The 13,249-nt window shown below is 36.0% G+C and overlaps 1 pseudogene; it reads left to right on the top strand.

Annotated features, from left to right (window-relative positions):
- The first annotated feature begins 12,747 nt into the window (after positions 1 to 12,747).
- On the top strand, positions 12,748 to 12,847 carry LOC120003180 (annotated as a pseudogene).
- Positions 12,848 to 13,249: the final 402 nt, after the last annotated feature.

Below are 13,249 nucleotides of genomic sequence, written 5' to 3'. Positions count from 1 at the left end.
GAATAAAATCTTTGTCCAACAATCTCCCCCTTTTTGATGATTCCAAAATGTGCAATGTAGTTTTCTAAAGATGTCCCATTTTTTTTTTAAGAACTACAATCATTATCCAAAAACTATATTCTTTCTCCCCCCTTTTTGTAATTATCAAAAAGATCTTAAGGTTTAATTGAAATTCTCATTTTATACTCAAATTCTTAATTGTTTTCAATCATGCAAATGAAGTGAGCTATAGATCGAGTACAAAGTAATGTTCATATTAGCTCCCCCTCACTTCAAGTATAGTAGCATACATACTTCTCACCAAAACATGCCAAATGCACTCCCCCTTAAACTTTGGTCTATAAACCATTTCATATGTCAGTTCAAGTACTAGTTTAAGGATGCACCATGCTTGATACAAGATAAGTATGTTTTGTCAATAAAAGTTCAAATACTAAATATCGCATGAAAGGATACCATTTTAGAATATGTCATTTTAATGCATCTTTTCTAATCATTATCTCTTCCCTATAATGTAGTCAATCAAGAGGGAATAGGGAGAGGCGTTGACACCAACCAAATACATGCATTCATGAATTTAATAAAAGCACACCAGAAGTCATGTATTCCACATATTGCTTCCAAATTATAGAGATGCAACAAGTTCACTTAAGAAACTTAGCATGCATTCTATCTTTTTCAATTAATGATAAAACATGAATTCCTAGACTTAGGGCATGCTCCCCCTTCAATCATGCATACCAATGAATATTTGAGAACATATGCATACCACATATAATCAATGTATTCCAATCCAATTAAAAACAACAAGAGATACCAATTAAGCAAATATGCACCCATGATGCTTCATTCAAACTTAATGCACGTATCATCATCATTTAATCATGTCTAAAGCATATATCATCTAAAATCAAACATTCCAAATGCAATTGAGTTAAAGTTAAGCATCTAACAAAAATAATGCAAAGGAGTTTAAAGGTTTAAGAAATGACCGTCGAAACCCTCCTAGCTTTTTGTTTGAGCATCTTGATGATATTCCTTTAATATTTGTTCCTTCCTTAGAGTGTTTGTGCTTGTCCATGTTTTGAATATATTTTCCTTGATTTAAAGTTGCTCCCCCAAGGGTTGCACACTTTCCTCAACAATTGGTGTTGCTTCATCATTTGAGATCTTTATCTTCTTTTGAGCTCTTCACCAATGGTGCATCCTCATCCAAGATAAGTACCCCACGGGTACCATTTGAGATTAACTCCTTGGGATGTCCAAGGTCCTTCAAATCTGAAAATTATTTCTCTACAAGCACATTGACCTCAAGTGTGGATATATTATAAAAATTAACACAAACACTTTCCTTAACCATTCTAGGCTTAGCATCAAAAGCATTGTGTGCACTAGAAAGAGATAAGTAATCAAGAAGCATACAAATATCACTTTTATCATCAAAATTCTCCAGATTTTCTTTTGTATTCAAGAAGTAACATCTTTAAATTAAAACTCCTAAAGTGGATAACTTTAGGTTTTCTCTTCATACAAAAATTACAAAAATAATTTGTTCAATGATTTTCTCATATTCAACCTTTGTCATACATATCATGCATTTCATGCTTAATTTGCAATCTTTTTCAATAAAGATTAAAAATAGTATAAATGCATAACTCTCATACAACAACCAAGCCTCATATAACCTAATAAAATCGTTTTCAATGACAATCATTAAAAATCATATTTGGGCAGCCCCTTCATTTAGATTCTAGCATTCAATTTTTTATTTTTTATTTTTAAATTTTTTTTTTAAAAGAAACAAATCAATAAAGCCTAGTATTAATGCATAGCACATCTAAATAAAGTGTGATCAAGACGTTTTAGGTATCCAAACCTTGGATCCTTCAGGGTTAGTGGCCACAATTGCATATACATTAATATTAAAAGAATTCTTCACATATGCTTTCACATCAATATCACACAAACCCTTTGGCACCCACAACCTCCTTAGGTGAACTCTCCTTAGTCTAGGATGAGTTTCCCTAGAGGTACTAGTCTCACCCATGGGATGAGCTAGCTTGGCCTTGCCTTTTGAAGGCTTGGCTATGGTACTAACACTACTCAAGGTTTCTTTGAGTTTCGTAGGATCAAATCCAAGTCCACTCTTATCAAGGTAGTGTCTTTGAGAGGCAAGCAACTCATCAAGCTTTGATGAACTCATAGAGAATTTAGAAAATTGAATTTCTAACATCCTATACTTTTCTTTCACATCATCAAGCTCAAGTTGCAAAGAAGTAGAGTTGTTCAAAATTATACATTCATGTTCATTCCATGTTCTCAACTCTTGTTCTAACTCATTCACTCTAGCACGCAAGGCATCCAAATCATGAATCTTTGAAGTATTACAATTTGTCATGTTACTACTAGAAGCATGCATAGATAATTGCTTTCTAAGATTTTTATTTTCTTTCATCAAAGCATCAAGAGATAAATATATATTATCATGCTTTGCATTTAGATCAACATACTTATCATTCAAGTCATTAATCTCATCCACATGTGATTTCTCACTTTTCACAAGCCTAGATATTTCTTTTGTAGCATGCTTGTATTTAGAAATTAAGTCACTATAAGCATCACATAATTCATCATACACATTACTCAATTCATCATAAGTGGGTAGTGTAGAATCATTTACCATATCATCCGGAATGGATTATAACTCTTCTTCCTTTGCCACCAAGCAAAGGTTGGCCTTGATTTCATCTTCTTTATCACTAGAGGTCTCCTCCACTTTGGTCACTAGATACACATCGCCATTTGACCTTTCATACTTTCTTTCCATCATTTCCCAAATTTGCTTTGCATTTGTACATCCGGAAATGTGGTCAAGTCCACACCTACTAAGAGAGATATGAAAGAGATTAATAGCATAAACATTTAAGCACATTAATTCAATGTCTTTATTTGTCCATTCATCTCCTCTACTCCTACTAGGACAATGAGGACCATCCTTTACTACCCTCCATACGTCTATGCCTCTAGATTTAATAAATATTCTCATTCTATTCTTCCAAAATGGATAGTCACCATCAAAGATAGGTGGAATATCCATAGAAAGGCTTTCGGCCTCAACATGCAAATTTGTGTAAGTCATAAAAATGCTAATAAGGGTGTTAATCCTATGTTTTAGCAAACCTGCTCCGATACCAATTGATGGATCGTACTTAACACAAGAGGGAGGGTGAATTGTGTCCCCAAATTCCGATAGGAATCTCTTTTTATAATTTAAAAGAAAATCAATGTCAATTAACAATTAGCACACAAATTTGAACTCTAATGATTATCCTAATCAACATTCATTTCAATGCAAGATGTGATACAATATGGTGAATGATCAATTATCAAATAATCAAGCAATTGCAAAAACAGATTTTTTTCAAACAACACACTGCGCACAGATTTTACAACTCAAATTTCACCTAGCAAATCAAGTCAGAATTCAATGAAATTTGGTATGCAGTATCACAACACCCTAATGAATACTATATCAAAAATTCAGATTAAAATTCAAAGTTTAGCGATGTGAACAGTGCACGGACAGACTAGTGGTTCAGAAAATTCTGCAATCAAAACACTTAATCAATCAACAAGCAAACAATGCAATCAAGAAAGTCCACACAGCAATTTATAGTAGTTCGGAGACTCTTCTCCTACATCTACTACCTAGGTTCACCAACCTAGGATTTTCCAACCTCCACTAAGGATGTGGTTTTCTCAAGAGCTCCACAAAACTCACAAGGGTTTTTAGGTCACCCTTAAAACTGAAGATTTCAAGACAATCTTCAAACTTTACAACCAAGGGTTTCAAGCACTCCCTTAAACTCAACCTCAACAAGGTTTTTGCCCAATGAAGGGACTTTTACAAGTGTTCGGTATAAATGGTTCACTCAAGGTTTGCACTAAGCAAATAGGGTTGAGGAACACTCAAGAATCACAATATCACCTCACGGGTTGGATAGAAAATGAAGAATAATGAGGATTTTCGAATCTGAAAATAAGAAGCCAAATGAGAAGCACTCCCTCTTTGCAAAAGCAAAATAGTGAGGAAGCCTTTAGAGTGGCTTGGGTAGAAGCTTGGATTCAATGGCACAAACTAGCTTGAAAGTTTTGAGAGCAAGAATTTCTTCAATGTAATTTTGGCTTCTCCAAGTTGGAATGAGGAAGAACCCCTCTTTATAATTTACCAAGCTCTTGTGATTTCCACCATTGGATCTTTTTCTATCTTCAAATCTCGACCTTCAATTTCATGTGCAAATCTTGGTCATTGAATGAATAGATCATTAAATCTCAACCTTGCAATATGTAGCCGTTGCACTTGCATCATTTTCCAAGTCTAGCTTTCCAAGATTTGAGTTGTCATGTGCACTTGCAGCCATCCTTGACAATTTGATCAAACTTGCACCAAATCTTGACCTTGGTATCTCCAACAATTTTGTCATCTTTGACCATTTGATCAAACTTACACCAAATCTTGGCCTTGGTATCTCCAATGATTTCCTACAAAATGTGTAGCAACTTGCAACCATCTTTGACTCCAAAAATCAAGTAAGATCTTCTTTTAAGTCAAAAATTGCAAGCAAGAATATGGTCTTATGCACAACCATTGGATTCACCTTTTAAATGGTCATCTTAACCCTTCAAGTCTTGTTGTAATCTAATCCATTCATAATTCAAAACAATTAAATCTCGGCCATAGATTAGAGTACCTTTGGAGCTTGTAGTCTTCAAGAATATCTTCATAATCTAAGTCTTGTCTAGTTGCAAAATATACTTTCTCATCTCTTACAAATTTCAACCATTGCATTTGTCCTTTAGTTTCATCAATTGTCTTCTCACAAAAATCTTATCATTGACCTCAATAAAGGAAGCATGTGCAAGATCTTGTTTGATGAAGATAAGAGATCCTTCACATGACCAAACATGTCCCTCCAATCTTGACTTCAAACTCTGAATTTGGCAGCACCAATATATCCATATTATACAGCTCCAAGGCTAATTCCAAACATCAATCAAAATGCCTTAGTGGAAGGTTGATGAACATAGGTTTTTCTTGGTTTTCTAGAGATCCAAGCTCATACTTGAAAACCAGACTTCAATTCACTTGAGCAAACTGAATTCTGAGTGATATAACATCCTCATGATGATTAACCTACAAAGAAATAGGAGGTAGAACTCCCCAATTGCATGTAAGCTCAAAGAGCTTCATATAGAGCGCATAGGTTAATTACATTAGAAAAACAACCCAGAAAATTCGTATTACTGCATGATAAATCATTTTATATATATTAGAATGTCCACATAAAATTTCATAACAATCGGAAATCGTTTGGTCACTCAACCAAGCAAATAAGTCACTAATAGTGAAACCGATAAATTCTAAGTGTAAATTCAATGTTATTTTGCAAACTCAGTGTAAATGAGATTTTCTCTTGAACTTTACTAAGTCAAATATGTTCATAGTGATGAAACTAAGATGCACACGAAATTTCATTTAAATCGGAGTTCATTTGGTTCACTACGTTCACAAAGAACACATATGTACAAAATTAGGTAAAACCTAGTTTTGGCGGAATTTAAGCATATGACCAAATATATATGTGATGCACTTAATTTCTCATGATTATAGTCCTAGAACATATATTAAACCTTCATGTGCATGTGGTTCAAGTTTCAAGTAATTTGGACATAAGTAAGATAAATTATGATCATTAGAAGATTAATACCCTAACTTAGTCCATGTATAAAGATATGCATAAGCCTTCATTTGTATATGCACAATTAAGATATTAAACAATTAACCAAATAACCATTTAAGCATGTTTTCTAACATTTTAGGATATGTTCAAGTAAAGCATGCTCACACACATTTTAGTATACAATCATACACAATCATCAAAAACACAATGTTGATTAGACACTAAGTCTTGGTCCAACAATCTCTTCATATTCCATTCGTATAAATATTCAAAAGTAAGAATCATCATAAACCAATATCTTTCTCAAGAAATCTTCAAGGATGGATACTCCTAACTCTCCACCTGTAAAAAGGTCTAGAACTGATGAAGGTTCTACTTCTAAAGAAGAAGAAGGTGGAGGCGATCCCAGATTCAACCTCTCCCCTATAAGGGAAGACGTATACGAGGACGATCCCCAGAAAACTATCGAATCTCTACAAGAAGCTTTGAGGGAAACCAAAAGGAGACTTAAAAAAGCAACCGACAAAGTTCAAGACTACAAAAGGCAACTTATGGTTTCAAGGTATGCCATACAAGGTGTTCGATATATGTCATGGGGCAGACAAGCAAGTACTCATGACCCAGATAAATTGCACGAAGCAATCACTGAGATCACAGTACAACTTGGATCTGTTGCAGATGGAATAGACAGTGTTCTTTATACCCTAGAATAAAATCTTTGTCCAACACTTGTTTCAATCGTACCTCAGTGTCCACTCCATGTTTGTTTGTTTTGTTTTTTGTTTTATTTCGTTGGGTGTATATCCTAGAGTAGTCCTCTTGTGTTCGTTCGTTCTGGAAGGGTTTAGTTTGTTGGATTTCATCTACCCATTTGGTATGAAAAAAGACCACATAATGTGATACTATATTGATTGTATCGACTAATACAATTAGGTCTTTTGAATTTTCTTTAAAATAAAATAAAAAAAACCTTCCGCATTAATATTTTACGACTCAACAATATATTTGGGAGAGGGAAAATTCAAACGTACCACCTGAGAATCAAACTAAACCATAAGCACTGAATTACATACTTAAAAATTACTAATACATTATATGTAAAAAACAAATAAATTTTAACTCAAAATTTTGTTATAATGAATTTAAAAGTTGTCAAAAAAATTTTCTATTTATTGTTCGGGCACACATAATTTGATCCATCTTAATTGGCTATAAGAATATGTATTTTTGTTATGGGTAAAACCCAATATTGATGAGGAGGAGAATTTTAAGACAACTTGAAATCTCGAAGAGGTCATGACATGCAATACTTTTCCACTTGAGTTACCAAAGATTGAAATGCACCTAATTAAAGGATACATCAATATCAGAGCCTTATCCCCAAATCTTTTCCACCATTTATTCCTATCTAAGTTCATACTGTAAACAACTTCATGCAATTTCTTACTATTTCTAATCATATTTTTTTACGTTCATGTTTTTTTCTTTTGCTATTATATATATATATAAAGAATTACGTATTTATTTAATACATAAAACATCATAAACTCTGTCAGATTGATAATACTATTTACTTTTTTTAAAAAGAGACGCATATCTATCTTTACATAAGAGGCTAATCCTACTCAACTATTCTATGATATCATTTATAATAGGAATAATATCGGAAAAGCCTATATTTAAAAAAAAAAAATTCAAATAAGCCCATGTTCTATATTTTATACTAAATAAACTCCTCTACTTTGTGTATTGATTTTGTGCTAAGTGACCGACACCAAAGTGTGTGTGTGTACTTACCCCAAGTGTAGGGTATCGTCAAGTAATAAACCGGTGAGTCCGGTATCGATCCACGAGGAAGCAATGCAAATTTGAAGTGAATGATATGCAAATGACTAGCTAACACTAATAAACACAATGAATATCAAATAAAAGCAAGTAAAAGAAATGGGCCGAATGACTCGGTAGCATGAGCGATTTTGTAATCAAAGTAAGCACAAATTGGATTTAAAACAATTAATTAAAAACCTAGTCTCTAGTCCGTCCCGGTGGCTACTCGGTTCTCATAGTCAAGGTATCATTGCAAACACACACAACCATACACAATGCATTGTGTGATACTATCAATCATGCATATGCAAAGAGAATTGGGATATAAGACTTCAATTCATACATGTAGGCCATCGGGTCTCTTAATCTACGATGAACGCAAAGGGATAAACACCTAATATTATGGATTAATGTTCCCCCTTGGGGCTCGGCTTGGCTAACACCCTAGTTTCACACTCAAAGATCAATTAACCATAACTCTCCCATGCACATTCCTAAATTAACCCAAAACTCCATCATCAATACACATAATTAATAGCTATGCAATGAAAAACTCAATTAATTAAGGAAATCATGCAATGGGTTTAACAATTCTCAATCGAACACATTAGATGCAATCCCTAGACTAGACAATCCAAGAATACAATCAAATATGTCATTCCCATAGATCCAATCACACAACTATCACGAAATTAAAAGAGAGAAATCGAATCTACGATTCTTTGAGCATACCTTGAGTAATCGAAACCTTGCACCCACCGTTCGGGACTAGAAACTAGAAAGGGAACTTGGCCACTCATTATAATGAGAATAAACATCAATTTTATAGATGAAAACCAATGTTTACAATCAAGATCACAAGAACTAAGTAAAACCCTAGAGAGAGAGAGAGAAAAACTATGGAGGCTAGATGTTGTGTGAGATGAATTATGAGAAGGAAGAAGAAATCTTAGGGTTTTCTCCTCCTTTTACCATTGAAAATACCTAACTACCCTTATACAAACGTTCCCCATTGGTTACATACATGATTTACCCCAAATGCCCTTGAAATTTTGGTGCAGAAAATTGCAGATCCGCGGTAGGTGTCCGGACGGCTTCGGAAGGTGTCCGGACACCTGGGCTTCATCAAATCTTCGTTATAGGCTCTGTCTCATTTTTCAAAAGAAGTGTCCGGACACCTAATGTGGGTGTCCGGACAGTAAGTGTCCGGACACCTTGAGAGGTGTCCCGACACCTCACAGCAAAAAGTGCCCAAAAAGTGCTCCAACTTGCCCGAACAAGGTCCGATTCCTACAAAACCAAGGGGAAACATTCGTAAGTGTAAAACTAAGCTAAAATGCAATCAAATACATTAGCTAAGTGCTAGAACATCCTAATTAAAAGACATTAGAACCTCAAAATAGCGGTCCAATCACACCCCCCAACTTAGACGTTGCTAGTCCCTAGCAATGCAATCACTACCTAAAACTAAAATCTACTAAATAAAATCCTAACTCACTGACGTAGGCATCACGGTTGCATTTAGCGCATGCAACAAGCCTTTAAACCCCTAGGTCACCCTAGTGGACGAGTTGTAGTCTCGTGAGGGCTTATCAGAGCGATACCCACAAACATGCCAAGGGATCCACTATTACTTTGAAAGTACCATAATGATTCTTAAATTCTCACATGCAAGAATTAACTTTATTGCATACACCTTCTTTTTTTTTTTCCTTTTTTTTCTTTTTTTTTTGATATTTTTTTGAATATAACATCATTTATACAACAACCCTCATAATTTTTTTCGTAATAAGGAGGGGTAATATCACTACCGATTTATTTTTCAAGCTCCTACTCAACCTTGCAACCAAAGGTGGGAAATATTTGGGAAAATAGCTCACACAAGGCTTGTAAGTGAAATCAAGAAGCTTAAAGAAATTTTGGCTTATAATCACTCACAAATGAATAGGTTAGGCTCAAATCTCTCAACCTAATGAATCCTTCAATCCTAAGTTCACAAGCAAGTGGCAAAATACAAAAATCACACTTCTCAGCAATCAAATGTAATGGATGCAAATCTATTGAAGAACACGCGCATAAGATGTCAAATGAATATCAATGAAAAACATCACCCGAAACCCAATGTGTATGAATGAAGAATGGCTCAAAGGAATGAGAAGGGTAAAAAGGTAATTTTTCAAACAAAAGGATCCAAAAACGCAGTCATACAAATGCTTCAATGCCAAGATGTCTGCTTAACTACACAAGTTTACTTTACAAAAGAAATCAAGAAACCTACTCTACACTTGCACGTTTGAACAAGAATAAGAAATTAACAGTCAAATTGGTAGTGAATCCCCAAAAGCACCTACCCGTCCCCTCCTAAAGTCCATCTAGCATGTATGAACAACAAAGCACAACACAATAGGATAGAGGGTAGGAAGTCATACCATACTCTTCAAAAGTGGTCAGAATCATGAGAAACGAAGCATATCCTGAAAAAGTTAATACCAACCACACTATCCAAGCATGACACAACAAGACTTTTTTTCTTCCAAATTTTCAAATTTTTGATATTCACAAAAGCACACCAAAATAAAGCAAGTTTCACAATGGATTCACAATTCCCTCACCCCCCAACTTAAATGAGACATTGTCCCCAATGTCAAGAATGGAAAACAAGGCAAGAACAGATTGTGAAATGCATTGTGAACATACAAAAACACACCAAAATTAAGGGTAAGAAAATCACAACATAACACACAACCATTGCACAATTCTCACCCCCCAACTTCAATGAGTGCACAAGGTGCGGAAATTGTGAAATAGATTGTGAGCATACAAAACACACACAAAAATTGAAATCAAATCAAAACTAATCACAACCATACTATGGTACAAGGGTGGAGTCTCCCACAACTAGGTGGGGGTGGGATCCTTTAGATCCCGGGGAACAACCAAAGCATCAAAGTTCTCCATGAATGGTATCAAACATTGGTCATTCACCTTAAACACTTTTCCTCCACTAGTCTCCTCAAAATCACTACTTCCATGTTGAGGAACATGACGAACATCTAAAGGTCCATTCTCCTTGGTCCTCAAATCTTCAGGAAAAAATTGTACCCGAGATTTGGGCCGCCACACCCTCCTAACTTTTTCAAGGACTTTTGGAACAAAGTGGCGTTTTGGAGACTTTTTCACTCCACTTACTAAAGGTTTTCTTTCCGATCTTGGTGGATGCACTTGGGATGATTCAACTCTAAGTGTAGGAGGAGGCTCTAATTCCTCAGTGTCATCTTTCTCACACAAAGGTTGACTAAGTTTCCCACCCAATGCTAGCACACTTTCAACCGAATCCTTTGCAAGGGTTAACTCCAAATTATCCTCAACATGGGCATGGATAAAATCTACATCCCTTATATCCTCACACTCACCCATAACCTTTGTCACACTAAAGATATTCATTTCCATGGTCATATTCCCAAAAGAAAGTTGTAGCACCCCACTCCAACAATTGATTAAGGCATTGGAAGTTGCTAAGAATGGGTGACCTAAAATGACCGGAATGGAAGGGCTAAAGCTAGTGGGAGGTTGAGTATCTAACACAATGAAATCCACGGGATAGTAAAAATTGTCCACTTGTACTAACACATCGTCAACAATACCCCTAGGAACCCTAACGGATCTATCGGCTAATTGTAGGGTAATCCTAGTGGGTTTCAATTCACCTAACCCCAATTTTTGATAGATTGTGTACGAAAGGAGATTAACGCTTGCTCCCAAGTCTAACAATGCTTGCTCTACCCTATGGTTCCCTATGACACATGAGATAGTAGGGCAACCGGGGTCTTTGTACTTAGGGAGGGTGTTGGTTTGAATAATAGAGCTTGCTTTCTCCGCTAGAAAAGCTTTCTCCTTAACATTTAATTTCCTCTTTACCGTACATAAATCCTTAAGAAACTTGGCATAAGAGGGTATTTGCTTAATTGCATCTAAGAGAGGTATATTGATCTTAACTTGTTTAAATAGCTCAAACATCTCCTTATGCAATGCCTCATTGGTGTTATTTCTTAGCCTTTGGGGAAAGGGTATCTTGGGGATGTACTCACTCTCCTTGGTAGGCTCTACTTTATCCTCGCGGTCTCTTTGTTGCTTAACTCTTTTTTCACCAAGCAAAATTTTCTCAGTTTCACTTTTCTCTTCCTCTTTCTCTTTCACACCATCACCAAAGTCTTGCACCACATCATTTTCATCACTATTCTCAAAGGGTATAGGTCTATCCACAACTCTTCCACTCCTTAAAGTAAGAATGGATTGCACTTGCTCATGTCCACTAACCTCCCTACTCCCACTAGATGAATTTATCAAATTGGTTTGCTTTGAAGGATTGGGGTAAGGTTGAGCCGGAAATTTCCCCTTTTCATAGGTTGTGAGAGCTTGGGTAACCTTAGTGATTTGACTCTTAATATCCTCAATGGCCCTATTGGTTTGTTCTTGAAATTTGTTGGCCTTTTGATTCTCCCCTATTTGAGCTTGCATGAAAATGTTAAGAGTGTCTTCAAGAGACCTCTTAGGAGGTGGAATATAAGGTTGTTGAGTTGGTTGTCCAACACTTGGAATAGGCAATTGTTGTTGGGGTGGATTGGGGAGTGATGGAGATTGATCATTCCCATCATTCCTCCACCCAAAATTTGGATGATTCCTCCAAGGGTAATTCTCATTGTAAGAATTGTTGCCTTGGTTATTAGTAGGGTAAGGCTTTCTAAAGTTTTGAGAATTGTTCCCATTGTAACCTTGCCCAAATAGGACTTCCTTACAAGCCGGTAGAGCATTACACTCATCCGTCCTACGTTCCCTACTTTCACACAAAGTACAAACAACTTGTCCATCAACACCAACCACATTTATAGGGGCCTTTAGGGACTCTAGGGACTCCAATTTCTTGGACAACAAAGTAAGTTTAGCATGCACATCATCATTTTCATTCAACACAAACTTGCCACTAGAGCTTGGCACAACATCATGTCGGGTTAGTGGAGGAGCTTCCCAAGATCGGGATTCCTCCGCTAACCCATCAAAGAAAGTAAAGGCCTCATTAGCATCCTTATTCAAAAAGTCACCTTGAGTCATTATGGAAACCAATTTCTTCAAAGATGGAGTCAAAGATTTATGGAAGAAATGCACAATTTGAAAATTTCGAAATCCGTGGTGAGGACACATAAACAACAAATCCTTAAACCTCTCCCAAGCTTGGAAGAAGGTTTCATGTTCTTTGCAATGAAAGTTCATGATTTGTGTTTGGTAAGAGATGGTACGGTGGGAAGGAAAATATTTGTTGAGAAATTCTTCTTGCATTACCGCCCAAGTCGCAATGGATTGGGGGCGTAAGTTCTCAAACCATTGTTTTGCATGATCTTTCAAAGAGAATGGAAAAAGTTTGAGTCTCAAAATTTCTTGTGAGCATGTGACATCACCAAAAGTAGTACACACCGATTCAAAATCACGCACATGTGAATATGGTCGTTCCGATTCCATTCCATGGAATTTGGGAATCATTTGGAACATTGACGGTTTAAGGCTCACGTTTTGTTGGTTCGGTGGCATAATGATGCAAGAAGGTTGAGTTTGCCTTGCGGGATGCGTAAGCTCCCTCAAAGTGTGATGCTATTGGGCTTGGGCATGAATGTACTCCATAGGAGGAG

This window comes from Tripterygium wilfordii, chromosome 7 (genome assembly GCF_013401445.1).
Source record: "Tripterygium wilfordii isolate XIE 37 chromosome 7, ASM1340144v1, whole genome shotgun sequence".
NCBI classification, from domain to species: Eukaryota; Viridiplantae; Streptophyta; class Magnoliopsida; order Celastrales; family Celastraceae; genus Tripterygium; species Tripterygium wilfordii.
The sequence above is the reverse complement of the archived record's forward strand: the minus strand, read 5'-3'. Positions and strand labels throughout refer to the sequence as shown.